Raw genomic sequence first — 19,685 nt, 5'->3', positions numbered from 1 at the left:
TGGAGCGGCGGAGGGGGACAGAGGAGAGGGGGGCCACAGAGTCGAGAGCAGCGGTTAGGGAAGAGTTATAAAAGGTGGCTGCCTGGTTGGGACAAGTCATAGTGGAAAGAGGAGAGAGGAAAGTCTCGACGGTGGACATGAAAGTGGGGTTGAGAGACCCGAGATTGCATCTGGTGGTGGTGGGTCTGGGCGTGGAGAGGAGGGAGGATGAGAGGGTGAAAGAAAGCAGATGGTGGTCAGAGAGAGGGAAGGAAGAGTTTGAGAAATCAGAGAGATCACATCGGTGGGTGAAGACAAGGTCGAGGGAGTGGCCGAGATTGTGAGTAGGGGTGGAGGTCCATTGAGAAAGTCCAAAGGAGGTGGAAAGGGCAAGAAGATTAGTGGAAGCGGCATTAGTGATGTCAATAGGGATGTTAAAGTCTCCGAGGATGACAGAGGGGAGGTCGGAGGAGAGAAAGTGGGGAAGCCAGGTAGCAAAGTTGTCAAGGAAAGGTGAACAGTGGCCAGGGTGGCGGTAGATCACTGCCACAAGGAGGTGAATGGGGTAGAAGAGGCGGATAGTGTGGACCTCGAAGGTGGAGAAGGTGAGAGAGGGCTCAGGTGGGATGACACGAAAGGTGCAGTTAGGGGAGAGAAGGACGCCCACGCCTCCACCCTGGCGACCATCAGTTCTGACTGTGTGGCTGAAGGAGAGGCCTCCGTAGGAGAGGGCAGCAGGGGAGGTGGTGTCAGAGGAGGAGAGCCAGGTTTCAGTGATGGCGAGAAGGTGAAAAGAGTGGGAGATGAAGAGGTCGTGGATGGTTGGCAGCTTGTTGCAGATTGATCTAGCATTCCAGAGTGCACTGGAGAAAGGAAGGGAGGGGACAGGGGAGATAGGGATAAGGTTGGCTGGGTTCTGAGTGTTTGTGGGTGTTTTTGAATTTGGGGGGTGAGACCTGACAGTGAGGATTGGTATGTGACAGGATCGAGTATCCATAATTACAGTACAGTAGTGTTCAGGGGAATAGAATGGTGTAGGTGTAATACAGAATGAACAAGGAGAATGTGGGGTGTAATGTAAGCAAAAGACAGTGCAAACAGAATTTTAAGAAATAATGTTAGGAACGGAAAGGCTGAGATGGATACACAGTGGTTGTAGATTGTGTAAATGAGAGTGTGAGCAATGTGTGAGAGCAGTAGGGCTGCTACTTAATCAGACAGGTTGTTCAGTGTCCAGGCTGTGCAGGCTGCAGGCATTACTGGTAGTGGTATGGGTAACTCACTGTAGTCTGTTGTTTGCAGTTCTTTTGTGGAGGTGGGGGAGAAAGTCTGCTGTCCCTCTGTTTCTCTCCTGTTTATCTCCGTATATCTCCAAATATTATATCATACTTTGCACTAACATACTTAGCAACTAAAATGCTTGCAGCATTGATCTATACTAGTTAAATAACCATGCAGACATGACTACAGGGTTAATTGATAGCAGCCCCCACCCTCTGAAAACTCCACCCACAACAAAAGGTTGCCTCAAGTTGTGAACAAATCACTATACCCCCACTAATATACAGTGAGAACAGACTATAGTCTGGCCTAGAAATAACTAGTTAAAGATAAAATTGTCAATATCTAGCATAGTACAAAAAGCATGTAATGGGTGGATGTCAAAGTTGCAGCAGTGAGACATACCCGGGATTCTAACCCATTACCTTTGGCTTTGCAGTCAGACAATATATTCATTGAGTTATCTGCTGGCTCACCACAGGTTCTATTCCCACTTTATGGGTGTCGTGGACACCTACAAGCAGGGTCAGATTAACAATGGGGCGGATGGAGCTCCAGCTCCAGGCCTCCACATAAAATAGGCCCATCACCATGGCAGCTGGATAATGACCAGGTGCACAGCTAGCCAAACAATCAGAAATCAGAAGTATTAAAATTGTTGTTGGTTTTTTTTTTCTCACAAAATTATGCATATTTTCTATGTTTAAGTATTTAGGAAGACATTAGGCCTCATAGTGTATAGGGTGTACACGCCCATATGGCTCTGGCCACACCCTCACAGCAACGGTTATAGCTCCTCCCCTTATCAGTATAGGTCTTTGAAAATTTTCAGCTCCTGGCCCATGTGGCCCTTAATCCAGCCCTGCCCACAAGTGGGAATAGTCCCTGTTATGCGGTATGCCATCTGTCGGGATTTGGATCGGGCAGGATGTGGGGGTGGCTATTGTGACTGGTGGTCTCCTGATCGCCGGTCACATAACTACATCCTGTACCTTCATATAGTGTTCATAGCTTTTATGCAGGATCAAATAGCTCAGTGAGAAAGGTGTTTGATTAGAATTCACCAGGTTATAGGTTTGAATCCTGGGTATGGCAGCATATTAAGTGTTATAAATGAATAGCAATGAGCTCTCAAGTTAAGTGCATGACTGTGGTATAAAGAGGATTTGTGTCGAAATCCATTTTCTTGCAGTGATCAATAAATGTGTGTGTAATATATATATATATATATATATATAGGACCATTACGAGACCCCGGTGGTCAGGATACAGACGCCGGGATCCCAGTGGTGAGCGCAGCATGTCCCCTCACCACACTTTGGGCCCGCCCGCCGGTGTCGGGATTCAATTGACTGCCTCCTATATATATATATATATATATATATATATATGTATGGAAATGCAAAGATTGTCGGAGAAGCGACCAAATTCACTTGGAAGTTCTTATAAATTCTTTTTGCACTTTTCTTTCAGAACGGTATTTAGATGGAGGTGGAGCTGGTACCTCTGAAACAGACCCTCGCACCAAATCACCCAACAACGATACCACTCATTAGTTCAAATTCTTCCAAAAAATGTATTAAAAAGTTTTTGTTAAAAATTGGATTAGACTCTTATATTAATCTTGACCTTAGTGGGTTAGTTGGTAACACATGGGACATGCTGTCTACCCCAGCCGGGGAGGAGCTCCTAAGGCAGCCTGTCCACCCACTTAAGATTGCATCCAACGCGTTTCATCTATAAGACTTCCTCAGGGGTGTTTTTTATGGAAGGGGCAGGAAACATCCTACTGGTGAATTTAGAGTAAATACGCTTAAATAAAATATTAAATTAAAAATCTTATGGTGACAGTGATGGTCGCTTTAAGAATATCAATCCAAGGGATCTTAAACAATAGAGTAGCTCTTATTCTGTTGTGTGCTCCTGCATGTGTTCTCAATGCTGTCCTGGCTATAATACATATATATTTATTTATTACCAGTTATTTATACAGCGCACACATATTCTGCAGAGAATATTTGCCCATTCACATCAGTCCCTGCCCCAGTGGAACTTACAATCTATATTCCCTACAATATGTACACGAATACACATTCATGCTATGGTTAATTTTGTTGGGATCCAATTAACCTACCAGTATATTTTTGGATTGTGGAAGGAAACCGGAGTACCCGGAGGAAACCCACGCAAGTACGGGGAGAATATACAAACTCCACACAGTTAGAGCCATGGTGGGAATCGAACCCATGACCTCAGTACTGTGACGCAGTAATGCTAAACATTACACCTTCCGTACTGCCCAAAAATCTATATACATATATATATATATATATATATATATATATATATATATACGTATAATGTGGGAAGGGGCATCATAGCATGAGCATTCTCTGAGATCAATCTTGTCGTGCCCCTTCCCCACGAGGCATGTGGCTTATTTCCCTATTGAAAAAAATGGGGGGGGGGGGGGGCGCCAATTCTCTCTCTGGCACAGGGCACCAAAAAGTCTAGATACGGCTCTGCACTCTCTTATGGTTAGCCAAGCCTCAGTGTTGGCTGGCCACACCCCCTCTTGAGACTGGTCACACCCCTAAGAATGGGCCCCTGCCACTGCATTCCCTTGGTGGGCCCTTCATGCACCAGGCCGGCACTGAACAGATCCCTCTTTGCAACTCATACCTCCTTCCCATAGAAAGCAGTGCGGCTCCGCCACTCCGGGAAGTGAGACTTATGTTGTTTGATGAATGAAAGTCCCCTTACTACTTTATGGAGACAGTGGGTAACATTGGAACAGCATGGTCAGTGGGAGATATTACTGATATCTCCTGCATTATCTATGTAATGAATAGCCTGTAGGAGGAAAATAATCTTATTCCCTACATTAAGGAATGATGATTGGGTAAATAATGGAGGAGATATTGTGGCAGCAGATGAATCATACAGTAGGGTTGTCACTAGGAATGTTGGAATCATCTAATAAAAAGTAGGTAGGTCACAGGATAGGAATAAATGAATCAGGCAATCTGGCAGTGCCATAAGGAGGGATGTGGCACCAGTGCCACTGGCCAAGGTGCAAGGCTGATAATGCACAGCAGATAGAGGATAATGCACAGCAGATACAGGATAATGCACAGCAGATACAGGATAATGCACAGCACATACAGGATAATGCACAGGAGATGCAGGATAATGTACAGGAGATGCAGGATAATGTACATGAGATGCAGGATAATGGACAGGAGATGCAGGATAATGGGCAGGAGATGCAGGATAATGTACAGCAGATCCAGGATAATGGATAGCAGATGCAGGATAATGTACAGGAGATGCAGGATAATGGGCAGGAGATGCAGGATAATGTATAGGAGATGCAGGATAATGGGCAGGAGATGCAGGATAATGTACAGCAGATGCAGGATAATGTACAGGAGATGCAGGATAATGTACAGGAGATGCAGGATAATGTAGAGGAGATGCAGGATAATGTACAGGAGATGCAGGATAATGTACAGGAGATGCAGGATAATGTAGAGGAGATGTGGGATAATGTACAGGAGATGCCGGATAATGTACAGGAGATGCAGGATAATGCACAGGAGATACAAGATAATGTACAGGAGATGCAGGATAATGTACAGGAGATGCGGGATAATGTACAGGAGATGCAGGATAATGTACACGAGATGCAGGATAATGTAGAGGAGATGCAGGATAATGCACAGGAGAGGCAGGATAATGTACAGGAGATGCAGGATAATGTACAGGAGATGCAGGATAATGGGCAGGAGATGCAGGATAATGTACAGGAGAGGCAGGATAATGTACAGGAGATGCAGGATAATGTATAGGAGATGCAGGATAATGGGCAGGAGATGCATGATAATGTACAGCAGATGCAGGATAATGTACAGGAGATGCAGGATAATGTACAGGAGATGCAGGATAATGTACAGGAGATGCAGGATAATGTATAGGAGATGCAGGATAATGGGCAGGAGATGCAGGATAATGTAGAGGAGATGCCGGATAATGTACAGGAGATGCAGGATAATGCACAGGAGATGCAGGATAATGTATAGGAGATGCAGGATAATGTACAGGAGATGCAGGATAATGTACAGGAGATGCAGGATAATGTACAGGAGATGCAGGATAATGTACAGGAGATGCAGGATAATGTATAGGAGATGCAGGATAATGGGCAGGAGATGCAGGATAATGTACAGCAGATGCAGGATAATGTACAGGAGATGCAGGATAATGTACAGGAGATGCAGGATAATGTACAGGAGATGCAGGATAATGTATAGGGGATGCAGGATAATGGGCAGGAGATGCAGGATAATGTAGAGGAGATGCCGGATAATGTACAGGAGATGCAGGATAATGTACAGGAGAGGCAGGATAATGTACAGGAGATGCAGGATAATGTACAGGAGATGCAGGATAATGTATAGGAGATGCAGGATAATGGGCAGGAGATGCAGGATAATGTACAGGAGATGCAGGATAATGCACAGGAGATACAGGATAATGTACAGGAGATGCCGGATAATGTACAGGAGATACAAGATAATGTACAGGAGATGCAGGATAATGTACAGGAGATGCGGGATAATGTACAGGAGATGCAGGATAATGTACAGGAGATGCAGGATAATGTACACGAGATGCAGGATAATGTAGAGGAGATGCAGGATAATGCACAGGAGAGGCAGGATAATGTACAGGAGATGCAGGATAATGTACAGGAGATGCAGGATAATGTACAGCAGATGCAGGATAATGTACAGGAGATGCAGGATAATGTAGAGGAGATGCAGGATAATGTACAGGAGATGCAGGATAATGTATAGGAGATGCAGGATAATGCACAGGAGATGCAGGATAATGTACAGGAGATGCAGGATAATGTATAGGAGATGCAGGATAATGCACAGGAGATGCAGGATAATGTACAGGAGATGCAGGATAATGTACAGGAGATGCAGGATAATGCACAGGAGATGCAGGATAATGCACAGGAGATGCAGGATAATGCACAGGAGAGGCAGGATAATGTACAGGAGATGCAGGATAATGTACAGGAGATGCAGGACAATGTACAGGAGATGCAGGATAATGTAGAGGAGAGGCAGGATAATGTAGAGGAGATGCAGGGTAATGTACAGTAGATGCAGGATAATGTAGAGGAGATGTAGGATAATGTACAGGAGATGCAGGATAATGTAGAGGAGATGTAGGATAATGTACAGGAGATGCAGGATAATGGACAGGAGATGCAGGATAATGGACAGGAGATGCAGGATAATGTAGAGAAGATGCAGGATAATGGACAGGAGATGCAGGATAATGTACAGGAGATGCAGGATAATGTACAGGAGATGCAGGATAATGCACAGGAGATGCAGGATAATGTACAGCAGATGCAGGATAATGTAGAGGAGATGCAGGATAATGGACAGGAGATGCAGGATAATGTACAGGAGATGCAGGATAATGTACAGGAGATGCAGGATAATGTACAGCAGATGAAGGATAATGTACAGGAGATGCAGGATAATGTACAGGAGATGCAGGATAATGTACAGGAGATGCAGGACAATGTACAGGAGATGCAGGATAATGTACAGGAGATGCAGGATAATGTACAGGAGATGCAGGATAATGCACAGGAGATGCAGGATAATGTACACTAGATGCAGGATAATGTACAATAGATGCGGGATAATGTATAGGAGATGCGGGATAATGTACAGGAGATGCAGGATAATGTAGAGGAGATGCAGGATAATGTACACTAGATGCAGGATAATGTACAATAGATACGGGATAATGTACACTAGATGCAGGATAATGTACAGTAGATGCAGGATAATGTACAGCAGATGCGGGATAATGTACAGGAGATGCAGGATAATGTACAGGAGAGGCAGGATAATGTACAGGAGATGCAGGATAATGTACAGCAGATGCAGGATAATGTACAGCAGATGCGGGATAATGTACAGGAGATGCAGGATAATGTACAGGAGAGGCAGGATAATGTACAGGAGAGGCAGGATAATGTAGAGGAGATGAAGGATAATGTACAGGAGATGCAGGATAATGTACAGGAGATGCAGGATAATGTACAGGAGATGCAGGATAATGTATAGGAGATGCAGGATAATGTATAGGAGATGCAGGATAATGTACAGCAGATGCAGGATAATGTACAGGAGAGGCAGGATAATGTAGAGGAGATGCAGGATAATGTACAGGAGATGCAGGATAATGTACAGGAGATGCAGGATAATGTACAGGAGAGGCAGGATAATGTACAGGAGATGCAGGATAGTGTACAGGAGATGCAGGATAATGTACAGGAGATGCAGGATAATGTACAGTAGATGCAGGATAATGTACAGGAGAGGCAGGACAATGTACAGGAGATGAAGGATAATGTACAGGAGATGCAGGATAATGTACAGGAGATGCAGGATAATGCACAGGAGAGGCAGGATAATGTACAGGAGAGGCAGGATAATGTAGAGGAGATGCAGGATAATGTACAAGAGATGCAGTATAATGTACAGGAGATGCAGGATAATGTACAGGAGATGTAGGATAATGCACAGGAGATGCAGGATAATGTATAGGAGAGGCAGGATAATGTACAGTAGATGCGGGATAATGTATAGGAGATGCGGGATAATGTACAGGAGATGCAGGATAATGTACAGGAGATGCAGGATAATGTAGAGGAGATGCAGGATAATGTAAAAGAGATGCAGTATAATGTACAGGAGATGCAGGATAATGTACAGGAGATGTAGGATAATGCACAGGAGATGCAGGATAATGTATAGGAGAGGCAGGATAATGTACAGTAGATGCGGGATAATGTAGAGGAGATGCGGGATAATGTATAGGAGATGCGGGATAATGTACAGGAGATGCAGGATAATGTACAGGAGAGGCAGGATAATGTACAGGAGATGCAGGATAATGTACAGGAGATGCAGGATAATGTAGAGGAGATGTAGGATAATGTACAGGAGATGCAGGATAATGTACAGGAGATGCAGGATAATGCACAGGAGATGCAGGATAATGTACAGGAGATGTAGGATAATGTACAGGAGATGCAGGATAATGTACAGGAGATGCAGGATAATGCACAGGAGATGCAGGATAATGCACAGGAGATGCAGGATAATGTACAGGAGATGTAGGATAATGTACAGGAGATGCAGGATAATGTACAGGAGATGCAGGATAATGTACAGCAGATGCAGGATAATGTAGAGGAGATGCAGGATAATGTAGAGGAGATGCAGGATAATGTACAGGAGATGCAGGATAATGTACAGGAGATGCAGGATAATGTAGAGGAGATGCAGGATAATGTACAGGAGATGCAGGATAATGTAGAGGAGATGCAGGATAATGTACAGTAGATGCAGGATAATGCACAGGAGATGCAGGATAATGTACAGGAGATGCAGGATAATGTACAGGAGATGCAGGATAATGCACAGGAGATGCAGGATAATGTACAGGAGATGCAGGATAATACACAGGACATGCAGGATAATGTACAGGAGATGCAGGATAATGTAGAGGAGATGCAGGATAATGTACAGGAGATGCAGGATAAAGTAGAGGAGATGCAGGATAATGCACAGGAGAGGCAGGATAATGTACAGGAGAGGCAGGATAATGTACATCAGAGGCAGGATAATGTACAGGAGATGCAGGATAATGTACAGGAGATGCAGGATAATGTACAGGAGAGGCAGGATAATGTACAGGAGAGGCAGGATAATGTACACGAGATGCAGGATAGTGTACAGGAGATGCGGGATAATGTACAGGAGATGCAGGATAATGTACACCAGATGCAGGATAATGTAGAGGAGATGCAGGATAATGTACAGGAGATGCAGGATAATGTAGAGGAGATGCAGGATAATGTACAGGAGATGCAGGATAATGTACAGGAGATGCAGGATAATGTACAGGAGATGCAGGATAATGTACAGGAGATGCAGGATAATGTAAAGTAGAGGCAGGATAATGTACAGGAGATGCAGGATAATGTACAGGAGAGGCAGGATAATGCACAGGAGATGCAGGATAATGTAGAGAAGATGCAGGATAGTGTAGAGGAGATGCAGGATAATGTATAGTAGATGCAGGATAATAAACAGGAGAGGCAGGATAATGTAGAGGAGATGCAGGATAATGTACAGTAGATGCAGGATAATGTACAGGAGAGGCAGGATAATATACAGGAGAGGCAGGATAATGTACAGGAGAGGCAGGATAATGTACAGGAGATGCAGGATAATGTAGAGGAGATGCAGGATAATGTACAGGAGATGCAGGATAATGCACAGGAGAGGCAGGATAATGTACAGGAGATGCAGGATAATGTAGAGGAGATGCAGGATAATGTAGAGGAGATGCAGGATAATATACAGGAGATGCAGGATAATGCACAGGAGAGGCAGGATAATGTACAGGAGATGCAGGATAATGTACAGGAGATGCAGGATAATGTAGAGGAGATGCAGGATAATGTACAGGAGATGCAGGGTAATGTAGAGGAGATGCAGGATAATATACAGGAGATGCAGGATAATGTACAGGAGAGGCAGGATAATGTACAGGAGATGCAGGATAATGTAGAGGAGATGCAGGATAATATACAGGAGATGCAGGATAATGCACAGGAGAGGCAGGATAATGTACAGGAGATGCAGGATAATGTACAGGAGATGCAGGATAATGTAGAGGAGATGCAGGATAATGTACAGGAGATGCAGGATAATGCACAGGAGAGGCAGGATAATGTACAGGAGAGGCAGGATAATGTAGAGGAGATGCAGGATAATGTACAGGAGATGCAGGACAATGTAGAGGAGATGCAGGATAATGTACAGGAGAGGCAGGATAATGTACAGGAGATGCAGGATAATGTAGAGGAGATGCAGGATAATGTACAGGAGATGCAGGATAATGCACAGGAGAGGCAGGATAATGTACAGGAGATGCAGGATAATGTACAGGAGATGCAGGATAATGTACAGGAGATGCAGGATAATGTATAGGAGAGGCAGGATAATGTACAGTAGATGCGGGATAATGTACAGGAGATGCGGGATAATGTATAGGAGATGCGGGATAATGTACAGGAGATGCAGGATAATGTACAGGAGAGGCAGGATAATGTACAGGAGATGTAGGATAATGCACAGGAGATGCAGGATAATGTATAGGAGAGGCAGGATAATGTACAGTAGATGCGGGATAATGTACAGGAGATGCGGGATAATGTATAGGAGATGCGGGATAATGTACAGGAGATGCAGGATAATGTACAGTAGATGCAGGATAATGTACAGGAGATGCAGGATAATGTACAGGAGATGCAGGATAATGTAGAGGAGATGTAGGATAATGTACAGGAGATGCAGGATAATGTATAGGAGATGCAGGATAATGTACAGGAGATGCAGGATAATGTACAGGAGATGCAGGATAATGTATAGGAGATGCAGGATAATGTACAGGAGATGCAGGATAATGTACAGGAGATGCAGGATAATGCACAGGAGATGCAGGATAATGCACAGGAGATGCAGGATAATGTACAGGAGAGGCAGGATAATGTACAGGAGAGGCAGGATAATGTACAGCAGATGCAGGATAATGTAGAGGAGATGCAGGACAATGTACAGGTGATGCAGGATAATGTACAGGAGATGCAGGATAATGTAGAGGAGATGCAGGATAATGTACAGTGGATGCAGGATAATGCACAGGAGATGCAGGATAATGTAGAGGAGATGCGGGATAATGTACAGGAGATGCAGGATAATGTACAGGAGATGAAGGATAATGTACAGTAGAGGCAGGATAATGTACAGGAGATGCAGGATAATGTAGAGGAGATGCAGGATAATGTAGAGGAGATGCAGGATAATGTACAGGAGATGCAGGATAATGTAGAGGAGATGCAGGATAATGCACAGGAGAGGCATGATAATGTACAGGAGAGGCAGGATAATGTACAAGAGATGCAGGATAATGTAGAGGAGATGCAGGATAGTGTAGAGGAGATGCAGGATAGTGTACAGGAGATGCAGGATAATGTACAGGAGATGCAGGATAATGTACACGAGATGCAGGATAATGTACAGGAGATGCAGGATAAAGTACAGGAGATGCAGGATAATGTAAAGTAGAGGCAGGATAATGTACAGGAGATGCAGGATTAAGTACAGGAGATGCAGGATAATGAACAGGAGAGGCAGGATAATGTAGAGGAGATGCAGGATAGTGTAGAGGAGATGCAGGATAATGTACAGGAGATGCAGGATAATGTACAGGAGATGCAGGATAATGTACAGGAGATGCAGGATAATGGACAGGAGATGCAGGATAATGTAGAGGACATGCAGGATAATGTACAGGAGATGCTGGATAATGTAGAGGAGATGCAGGATAATGTACAGGAGATGCAGGATAATGCACAGGAGATGCAGGATAATGTACAGGAGAGGCAGGATAATGTAGAGGAGATGCAGGATAATGTACAGGAGATGAAGGATAATGTACAGGAGATGAAGGATAATGTATAGGAGATGCAGGATAATGTACAGGAGAGGCAGGATAATATACAGGAGATGCAGGATAATGCACAGGAGATACAGGATAATGCACAGGAGATGAAGGATAATGTACAGGAGATGCAGGATAATGTACATGAGATGCAGGATAATGTATAGTAGATGCAGGATAATGGGCAGGAGATGCAGGATAATGTACAGCAGATCCAGGATAATGGGCAGGAGATGCAGGATAATGTATAGGAGATACAGGATAATGTACAGTAGATGCAGGATAATGTACAGGAGATACAGGATAATGTAGAGGAGATGCCGGATAATGTACAGTAGATACAGGATAATGCACAGGAGATGCAGGATAATGTACAGGAGATGCAGGATAATGTATAGGAGATGCAGGATAATGGGCAGGAGATGCAGGATAATGTAGAGGAGATGCCGGATAATGTACAGTAGATGCAGGATAATGTAGAGGAGATGCAGGATAATGTAGAGGAGATGCCGGATAATGTACAGTAGATACAGGATAATGTACAGGAGATGCAGGATAATGTACAGCAGATAAAGGATAATGCACAGGAGAGGCAGGATAATGTACAGCAGATACAGGATAATGCACAGGAGATTAGGGATGTGCACTTGAAATTTTTCGGGTTTTGTGTTTTGGTTTTGGGTTCGGTTCCGCGGCCGTGTTTTGGGTTCGACCGCGTTTTGGCAAAACCTCATCGAATTTTTTTTGTCGGATTCGGGTGTGTTTTGGATTCGGGTGTTTTTTTCAAAAAACCCTAAAAAACAGCTTAAATCATAGAATTTGGGGGTCATTTTGATCCCAAAGTATTATTAACCTCAAAAACCATAATTTCCACTCATTTTCAGTCTATTCTGAATACCTCACACCTCACAATATTATTTTTAGTCCTAAAATTTGCACCGAGGTCGCTGGATGACTAAGCTAAGCGACCCTAGTGGCCGACACAAACACCTGGCCCATCTAGGAGTGGCACTGCAGTGTCACGCAGGATGGCCCTTCCAAAAAACACTCCCCAAACAGCACATGACGCAAAGAAAAAAAGAGGCGCAATGAGGTAGCTGTGTGAGTAAGCTAAGCGACCCTAGTGGCCGACACAAACACCTGGCCCATCTAGGAGTGGCACTGCAGTGTCACGCAGGATGGCCCTTCCAAAAAACACTCCCCAAACAGCACATGACGCAAAGAAGAAAAAAAGAGGCGCAATGAGGTAGCTGTGTGAGTAAGCTAAGCGACCCTAGTGGCCGACACAAACACCTGGCCCATCTAGGAGTGGCACTGCAGTGTCACGCAGGATGGCCCTTCCAAAAAACACTCCCCAAACAGCACATGACGCAAAGAAGAAAAAAAGAGGCGCAATGAGGTAGCTGTGTGAGTAAGATAAGCGACCCTAGTGGCCGACACAAACACCTGGCCCATCTAGGAGTGGCACTGCAGTGTCACGCAGGATGGCCCTTCCAAAAAACACTCCCCAAACAGTACATGACGCAAAGAAGAAAAAAAGAGGCGCAATGAGGTAGCAGTGTGAGTAAGATAAGCGACCCTAGTGGCCGACACAAACACCTGGCCCATCTAGGAGTGGCACTGCAGTGTCACGCAGGATGGCCCTTCCAAAAAACACTCCCCAAACAGCACATGACGCAAAGAAGAAAAAAAGAGGCGCAATGAGGTAGCTGTGTGAGTAAGCTAAGCGACCCTAGTGGCCGACACAAACACCTGGCCCATCTAGGAGTGGCACTGCAGTGTCACGCAGGATGGCCCTTCCAAAAAACACTCCCCAAACAGCACATGACGCAAAGAAGAAAAAAAGAGGCGCAATGAGGTAGCTGTGTGAGTAAGCTAAGCGACCCTAGTGGCCGACACAAACACCTGGCCCATCTAGGAGTGGCACTGCAGTGTCATGCAGGATGGCCCTTCCAAAAAACACTCCCCAAACAGCACATGACGCAAAGAAGAAAAAAAGAGGCGCAATGAGGTAGCTGTGTGAGTAAGATAAGCGACCCTAGTGGCCGACACAAACACCTGGCCCATCTAGGAGTGGCACTGCAGTGTCACGCAGGATGGCCCTTCCAAAAAACACTCCCCAAACAGCACATGACGCAAAGAAGAAAAAAAGAGGCGCAATGAGGTAGCTGTGTGAGTAAGATAAGCGACCCTAGTGGCCGACACAAACACCTGGCCCATCTAGGAGTGGCACTGCAGTGTCACGCAGGATGGCCCTTCCAAAAAACACTCCCCAAACGAAACATGACGCAAAGAAAAATGAAAGAAAAAAGAGGTGCAAGATGGAATTGTCCTTGGGCCCTCCCACCCACCCTTATGTTGTATAAACAGGACATGCACACTTTAACCAACCCATCATTTCAGTGACAGGGTCTGCCACACGACTGTGACTGAAATGACGGGTTGGTTTGGACCCCCACCGAAAAAGAAGCAATTAATCTCTCCTTGCACAAACTGGCTCTACAGAGGCAAGATGTCCACCTCATCATCATCCTCCGATATATCACCGTGTACATCCCGCTCCTCACAGATTATCAATTCGTCCCCACTGGAATCCACCATCTCAGCTCCCTGTGTACTTTGTGGAGGCAATTGCTGCTGGTCAATGTCTCCACGGAGGAATTGATTATAATTCATTTTAATGAACATCATCTTCTCCACATTTTCTGGAAGTAACCTCGTACGCAGATTGCTGACAAGGTGAGCGGCGGCACTAAACACTCTTTCGGAGTACACACTTGTGGGAGGGCAACTTAGGTAGAATAAAGCCAGTTTGTGCAAGGGCCTCCAAATTGCCTCTTTTTCCTGCCAGTATAAGTACGGACTGTCTGACGTGCCTACTTGGATGCGGTCACTCATATAATCCTCCACCATTCTTTCAATGGTGACAGAATCATATGCAGTGACAGTAGACGACATGTCCGTAATCGTTGTCAGGTCCTTCAGTCCGGACCAGATGTCAGCATCAGCAGTCGCTCCAGACTGCCCTGCATCACCGCCAGCGGGTGGGCTCGGAATTCTGAGCCTTTTCCTCGCACCCCCAGTTGCGGGAGAATGTGAAGGAGGAGATGTTGACAGGTCGCGTTCCGCTTGACTTGACAATTTTGTCACCAGCAGGTCTTTGAACCCCAGCAGACTTGTGTCTGCCGGAAAGAGAGATCCAAGGTAGGTTTTAAATCTAGGATCGAGCACGGTGGCCAAAATGTAGTGCTCTGATTTCAACAGATTGACCACCCGTGAATCCTTGTTAAGCGAATTAAGGGCTCCATCCACAAGTCCCACATGCCTAGCGGAATCGCTCCCTTTTAGCTCCTCCTTCAATGCCTCCAGCTTCTTCTGCAAAAGCCTGATGAGGGGAATGACCTGACTCAGGCTGGCAGTGTCTGAACTGACTTCACGTGTGGCAAGTTCAAAAGGTTGCAGAACCTTGCACAACGTTGAAATCATTCTCCACTGCGCTTGAGACAGGTACATTCCACCTCCTATATCGTGCTCAATTGTATAGGCTTGAATGGCCTTTTGCTGCTCCTCCAACCTCTGAAGCATATAGAGGGTTGAATTCCACCTCGTTACCACTTCTTGCTTCAGATGATGGCAGGGCAGGTTCAGGCGTTTTTGGTGGTGCTCCAGTCTTCTGTACGTGGTGCCTGTACGCCGAAAGTGTCCCGCAATTCTTCTGGCCACCGACAGCATCTCTTGCACGCCCCTGTCGTTTTTTTAAAAATTCTGCACCACCAAATTCAAGGTATGTGCAAAACATGGGACGTGCTGGAATTTGCCCATATTTAATGCACACACAATTAGAGATGAGCCGGTTCGGTTCCTCGGAATCCGAACCCGCCCGAACTTCAGCTTTTTTTACACGGATCCGAGCGACTCGGATCTTCCCGCCTTGCTCGGTTAACCCGAGCGCGCCCGAACGTCATCATGACGCTGTCGGATTCTCGCGAGGCTCGGATTCTATCGCGAGACTCGGATTCTATATAAGGAGCCGCGCGTCGCCGCCATTTTCACACGTGCATTGAGATTGATAGGGAGAGGACGTGGCTGGCGTCCTCTCCATTTAGATTATAAGAGAGAGAGATTTACTGGAGCTTAGGACTAGGAGGAGTACTGTAGAAGTGTAGAGAGTGTAGAGAGTTTACTAGTGAGTGACCACCAGACAGTGCAGTTTATTTAATATATCCGTTCTCTGCCTGAAAAAAGCGATACACACAGTGACTCAGTCACATACCATATCTGTGTGCACTGCTCAGGCTCAGCCCAGTGTGCTGCATCATCTATATATATTATATATCTGTCTGACTGCTCAGCTCACACAGCTTATAATTGTGGGGGAGACTGGGGAGCACTGCAGTGCCAGTTATAGGTTATAGCAGGAGCCAGGAGTACATAATATTATATTAAAATTAAACAGTGCACACTTTTGCTGCAGGAGTGCCACTGCCAGTGTGACTGACCAGTGACCTGACCACACTGACCACCAGTATAGTTAGTAGTATACTTATATTGTGATTGCCTGAAAAAGTTAAACACTCGTCGTGTGACTTCACTTGTGTGTTGTTGTTTTTTTTATTCTATAAAAATAAAACTCATTCTGCTGACAGACAGTGTCCAGCAGGTCCGTCATTATATAATATATAATATATACCTGTCCGGCTGCAGTAGTGATATATATATTTTTTTTATATCATTTATCATCCAGTCGCAGCAGACACAGTACGGTAGTTCACGGCTGTGGCTACCTCTGTGTCTACACTCGGCAGGCAGTCCGTCCATAATTGTATACCACCTAACCGTGGTTTTTTTTTCTTCTTTATACATACATACTACTACGACATCTCTTTATCAACCAGTCTATATTAGCAGCAGACACAGTACAGTACGGTAGTTCACGGCTGTGGCTACCTCTGTGTCTGCACTCGGCAGGCAGTCCGTCCATAATTGTATACCACCTAACCGTGGTTTTTTTTTTCTTTCTTCTTTATACATACATAGTTACATAGACATCTCTTTATCAACCAGTCTATATTAGCAGCAGACACAGTACAGTACGGTAGTTCACGGCTGTGGCTACCTCTGTGTCTGCACTCGGCAGGCAGTCCGTCCATAATTGTATACCACCTAACCGTGGTTTTTTTTCTTTCTTCTTTATACATACATAGTTACATAGACATCTCTTTATCAACCAGTCTATATTAGCAGCAGACACAGTACAGTACGGTAGTTCACGGCTGTGGCTACCTCTGTGTCTGCACTCGGCAGGCAGTCCGTCCATAATTGTATACCACCTAACCGTGGTTTTTTTTTCTTTCTTCTTTATACATACATAGTTACATAGACATCTCTTTATCAACCAGTCTATATTAGCAGCAGACACAGTACAGTACGGTAGTTCACGGCTGTGGCTACCTCTGTGTCTGCACTCGGCAGGCAGTCCGTCCATAATTGTATACCACCTAACCGTGGTTTTTTTTTCTTTCTTCTTTATACATACATAGTTACATAGACATCTCTTTATCAACCAGTCTATATTAGCAGCAGACACAGTACAGTACGGTAGTTCACGGCTGTGGCTACCTCTGTGTCTGCACTCGGCAGGCAGTCCATAATTGTATACTAGTATCCATCTCCATTGTTTACCTGAGGTGCCTTTTAGTTGTGCCTATTAAAATATGGAGAACAAAAATGTTGAGGTTCCAAAATTAGGGAAAGATCAAGATCCACTTCCACCTCGTGCTGAAGCTGCTGCCACTAGTCATGGCCGAGACGATGAAATGCCAGCAACGTCGTCTGCCAAGGCCGATGCCCAATGTCATAGTACAGAGCATGTCAAATCCAAAACACCAAATATCAGAAAAAAAAGGACTCCAAAACCTAAAATAAAATTGTCGGAGGAGAAGCGTAAACTTGCCAATATGCCATTTACGACACGGAGTGGCAAGGAACGGCTGAGGCCCTGGCCTATGTTCATGGCTAGTGGTTCAGCTTCACATGAGGATGGAAGCACTCAGCCTCTCGCTAGAAAAATGAAAAGACTCAAGCTGGCAAAAGCAGCACAGCAAAGAACTGTGCATTCTTCGAAATCCCAAATCCACAAGGAGAGTCCAATTGTGTCGGTTGCGATGCCTGACCTTCCCAACACTGGACGTGAAGAGCATGCGCCTTCCACCATTTGCACGCCCCCTGCAAGTGCTGGAAGGAGCACCCGCAGTCCAGTTCCTGATAGTCAGATTGAAGATGTCAGTGTTGAAGTACACCAGGATGAGGAGGATATGGGTGTTGCTGGCGCTGGGGAGGAAATTGACCAGGAGGATTCTGATGGTGAGGTGGTTTGTTTAAGTCAGGCACCCGGGGAGACACCTGTTGTCCGTGGGAGGAATATGGCCGTTGACATGCCAGGTGAAAATACCAAAAAAATCAGCTCTTCGGTGTGGAGGTATTTCACCAGAAATGCGGACAACAGGTGTCAAGCCGTGTGTTCCCTTTGTCAAGCTGTAATAAGTAGGGGTAAGGACGTTAACCACCTCGGAACATCCTCCCTTATACGTCACCTGCAGCGCATTCATAATAAGTCAGTGACAAGTTCAAAAACTTTGGGTGACAGCGGAAGCAGTCCACTGACCAGTAAATCCCTTCCTCTTGTAACCAAGCTCACGCAAACCACCCCACCAACTCCCTCAGTGTCAATTTCCTCCTTCCCCAGGAATGCCAATAGTCCTGCAGGCCATGTCACTGGCAATTCTGACGATTCCTCTCCTGCCTGGGATTCCTCCGATGCATCCTTGCGTGTAACGCCTACTGCTGCTGGCGCTGCTGTTGTTGCTGATGGGAGTGGATGGTCATCCCAGAGGGGAAGTCGTAAGCCCACTTGTACTACTTCCAGTAAGCAATTGATTGTTCAACAGTCCTTTGCGAGGAAGATGAAATATCACAGCAGTCATCCTGCTGCAAAGCGGATAACTGAGGCCTTGACAACTATGTTGGTGTTAGACGTGCGTCCGGTATCCGCCGTTAGTTCACAGGGAACTAGACAATTTATTGAGGCAGTGTGCCCCCATTACCAAATACCATCTAGGTTCCACTTCTCTAGGCAGGCGATACCGAGAATGTACACGGACGTCAGAAAAAGACTCACCAGTGTCCTAAAAAATGCAGTTGTACCCAATGTCCACTTAACCACGGACATGTGGACAAGTGGAGCAGGGCAGGGTCAGGACTATATGACTGTGACAGCCCACTGGGTAGATGTATGGACTCCCGCCGCAAGAACAGCAGCGGCGGCACCAGTAGCAGCATCTCGCAAACGCCAACTCTTTCCTAGGCAGGCTACGCTTTGTATCACCGCTTTCCAGAATACGCACACAGCTGAAAACCTCTTACAACACAAAAGAGAATAACTCTGCGCTTTAGAGACACCTTAAAATTATATTACGTGTGGTCTGTCATGTCGAATATCAATATATAAAGTCTCACTGAGTTATTTATTCGACATGACAGACCACACGTAATATAATTTTAAGGTGTCTCTAAAGCGCAGAGTTATTCTCTTTTGTGTTCTAATTGTCTTTGTTGTGCAGCTTAGCAAGCTGTTTTACTCAGCAGCTTTAAAGAGACAAAGATCTTAATAAAATAAAATATAACTAATTAGCGCCGGTTGTGGATATCTGGGACTCCTGTCTCAAATTATCCGTTTTTTTCCTGAAAACCTCTTACGGCAACTGAGGAAGATCATCGCGGAATGGCTTACCCCAATTGGACTCTCCTGTGGA

At 45.3% G+C, this 19,685-nt stretch overlaps 1 protein-coding gene and 1 long non-coding RNA gene across 2 annotated transcripts in view; one reads left to right on the top strand and one right to left on the bottom strand.

Moving 5' to 3' along the window:
• Window positions 1-2,860, top strand: part of LOC134911098 (uncharacterized) — a 47,312-nt gene extending 44,452 nt beyond the window's left edge. Inside the window, exon 2 of the long non-coding RNA XR_010176318.1 lies at window positions 2,734-2,860. This is a non-coding gene — a long non-coding RNA (uncharacterized LOC134911098). The remainder of the gene's footprint in view (window positions 1-2,733) is intronic.
• Window positions 1-19,685, bottom strand: part of GATA4 (GATA binding protein 4) — a 155,579-nt gene that overhangs the window by 96,820 nt on the left and 39,074 nt on the right. The gene's annotated exons all lie outside the window — the stretch shown is intronic.

The sequence above is a fragment of the Pseudophryne corroboree genome, chromosome 4 (genome assembly GCF_028390025.1).
Source record: "Pseudophryne corroboree isolate aPseCor3 chromosome 4, aPseCor3.hap2, whole genome shotgun sequence".
Lineage (NCBI taxonomy): Eukaryota > Metazoa > Chordata > Amphibia > Anura > Myobatrachidae > Pseudophryne > Pseudophryne corroboree.
The sequence above is the reverse complement of the archived record's forward strand: the minus strand, read 5'-3'. Positions and strand labels throughout refer to the sequence as shown.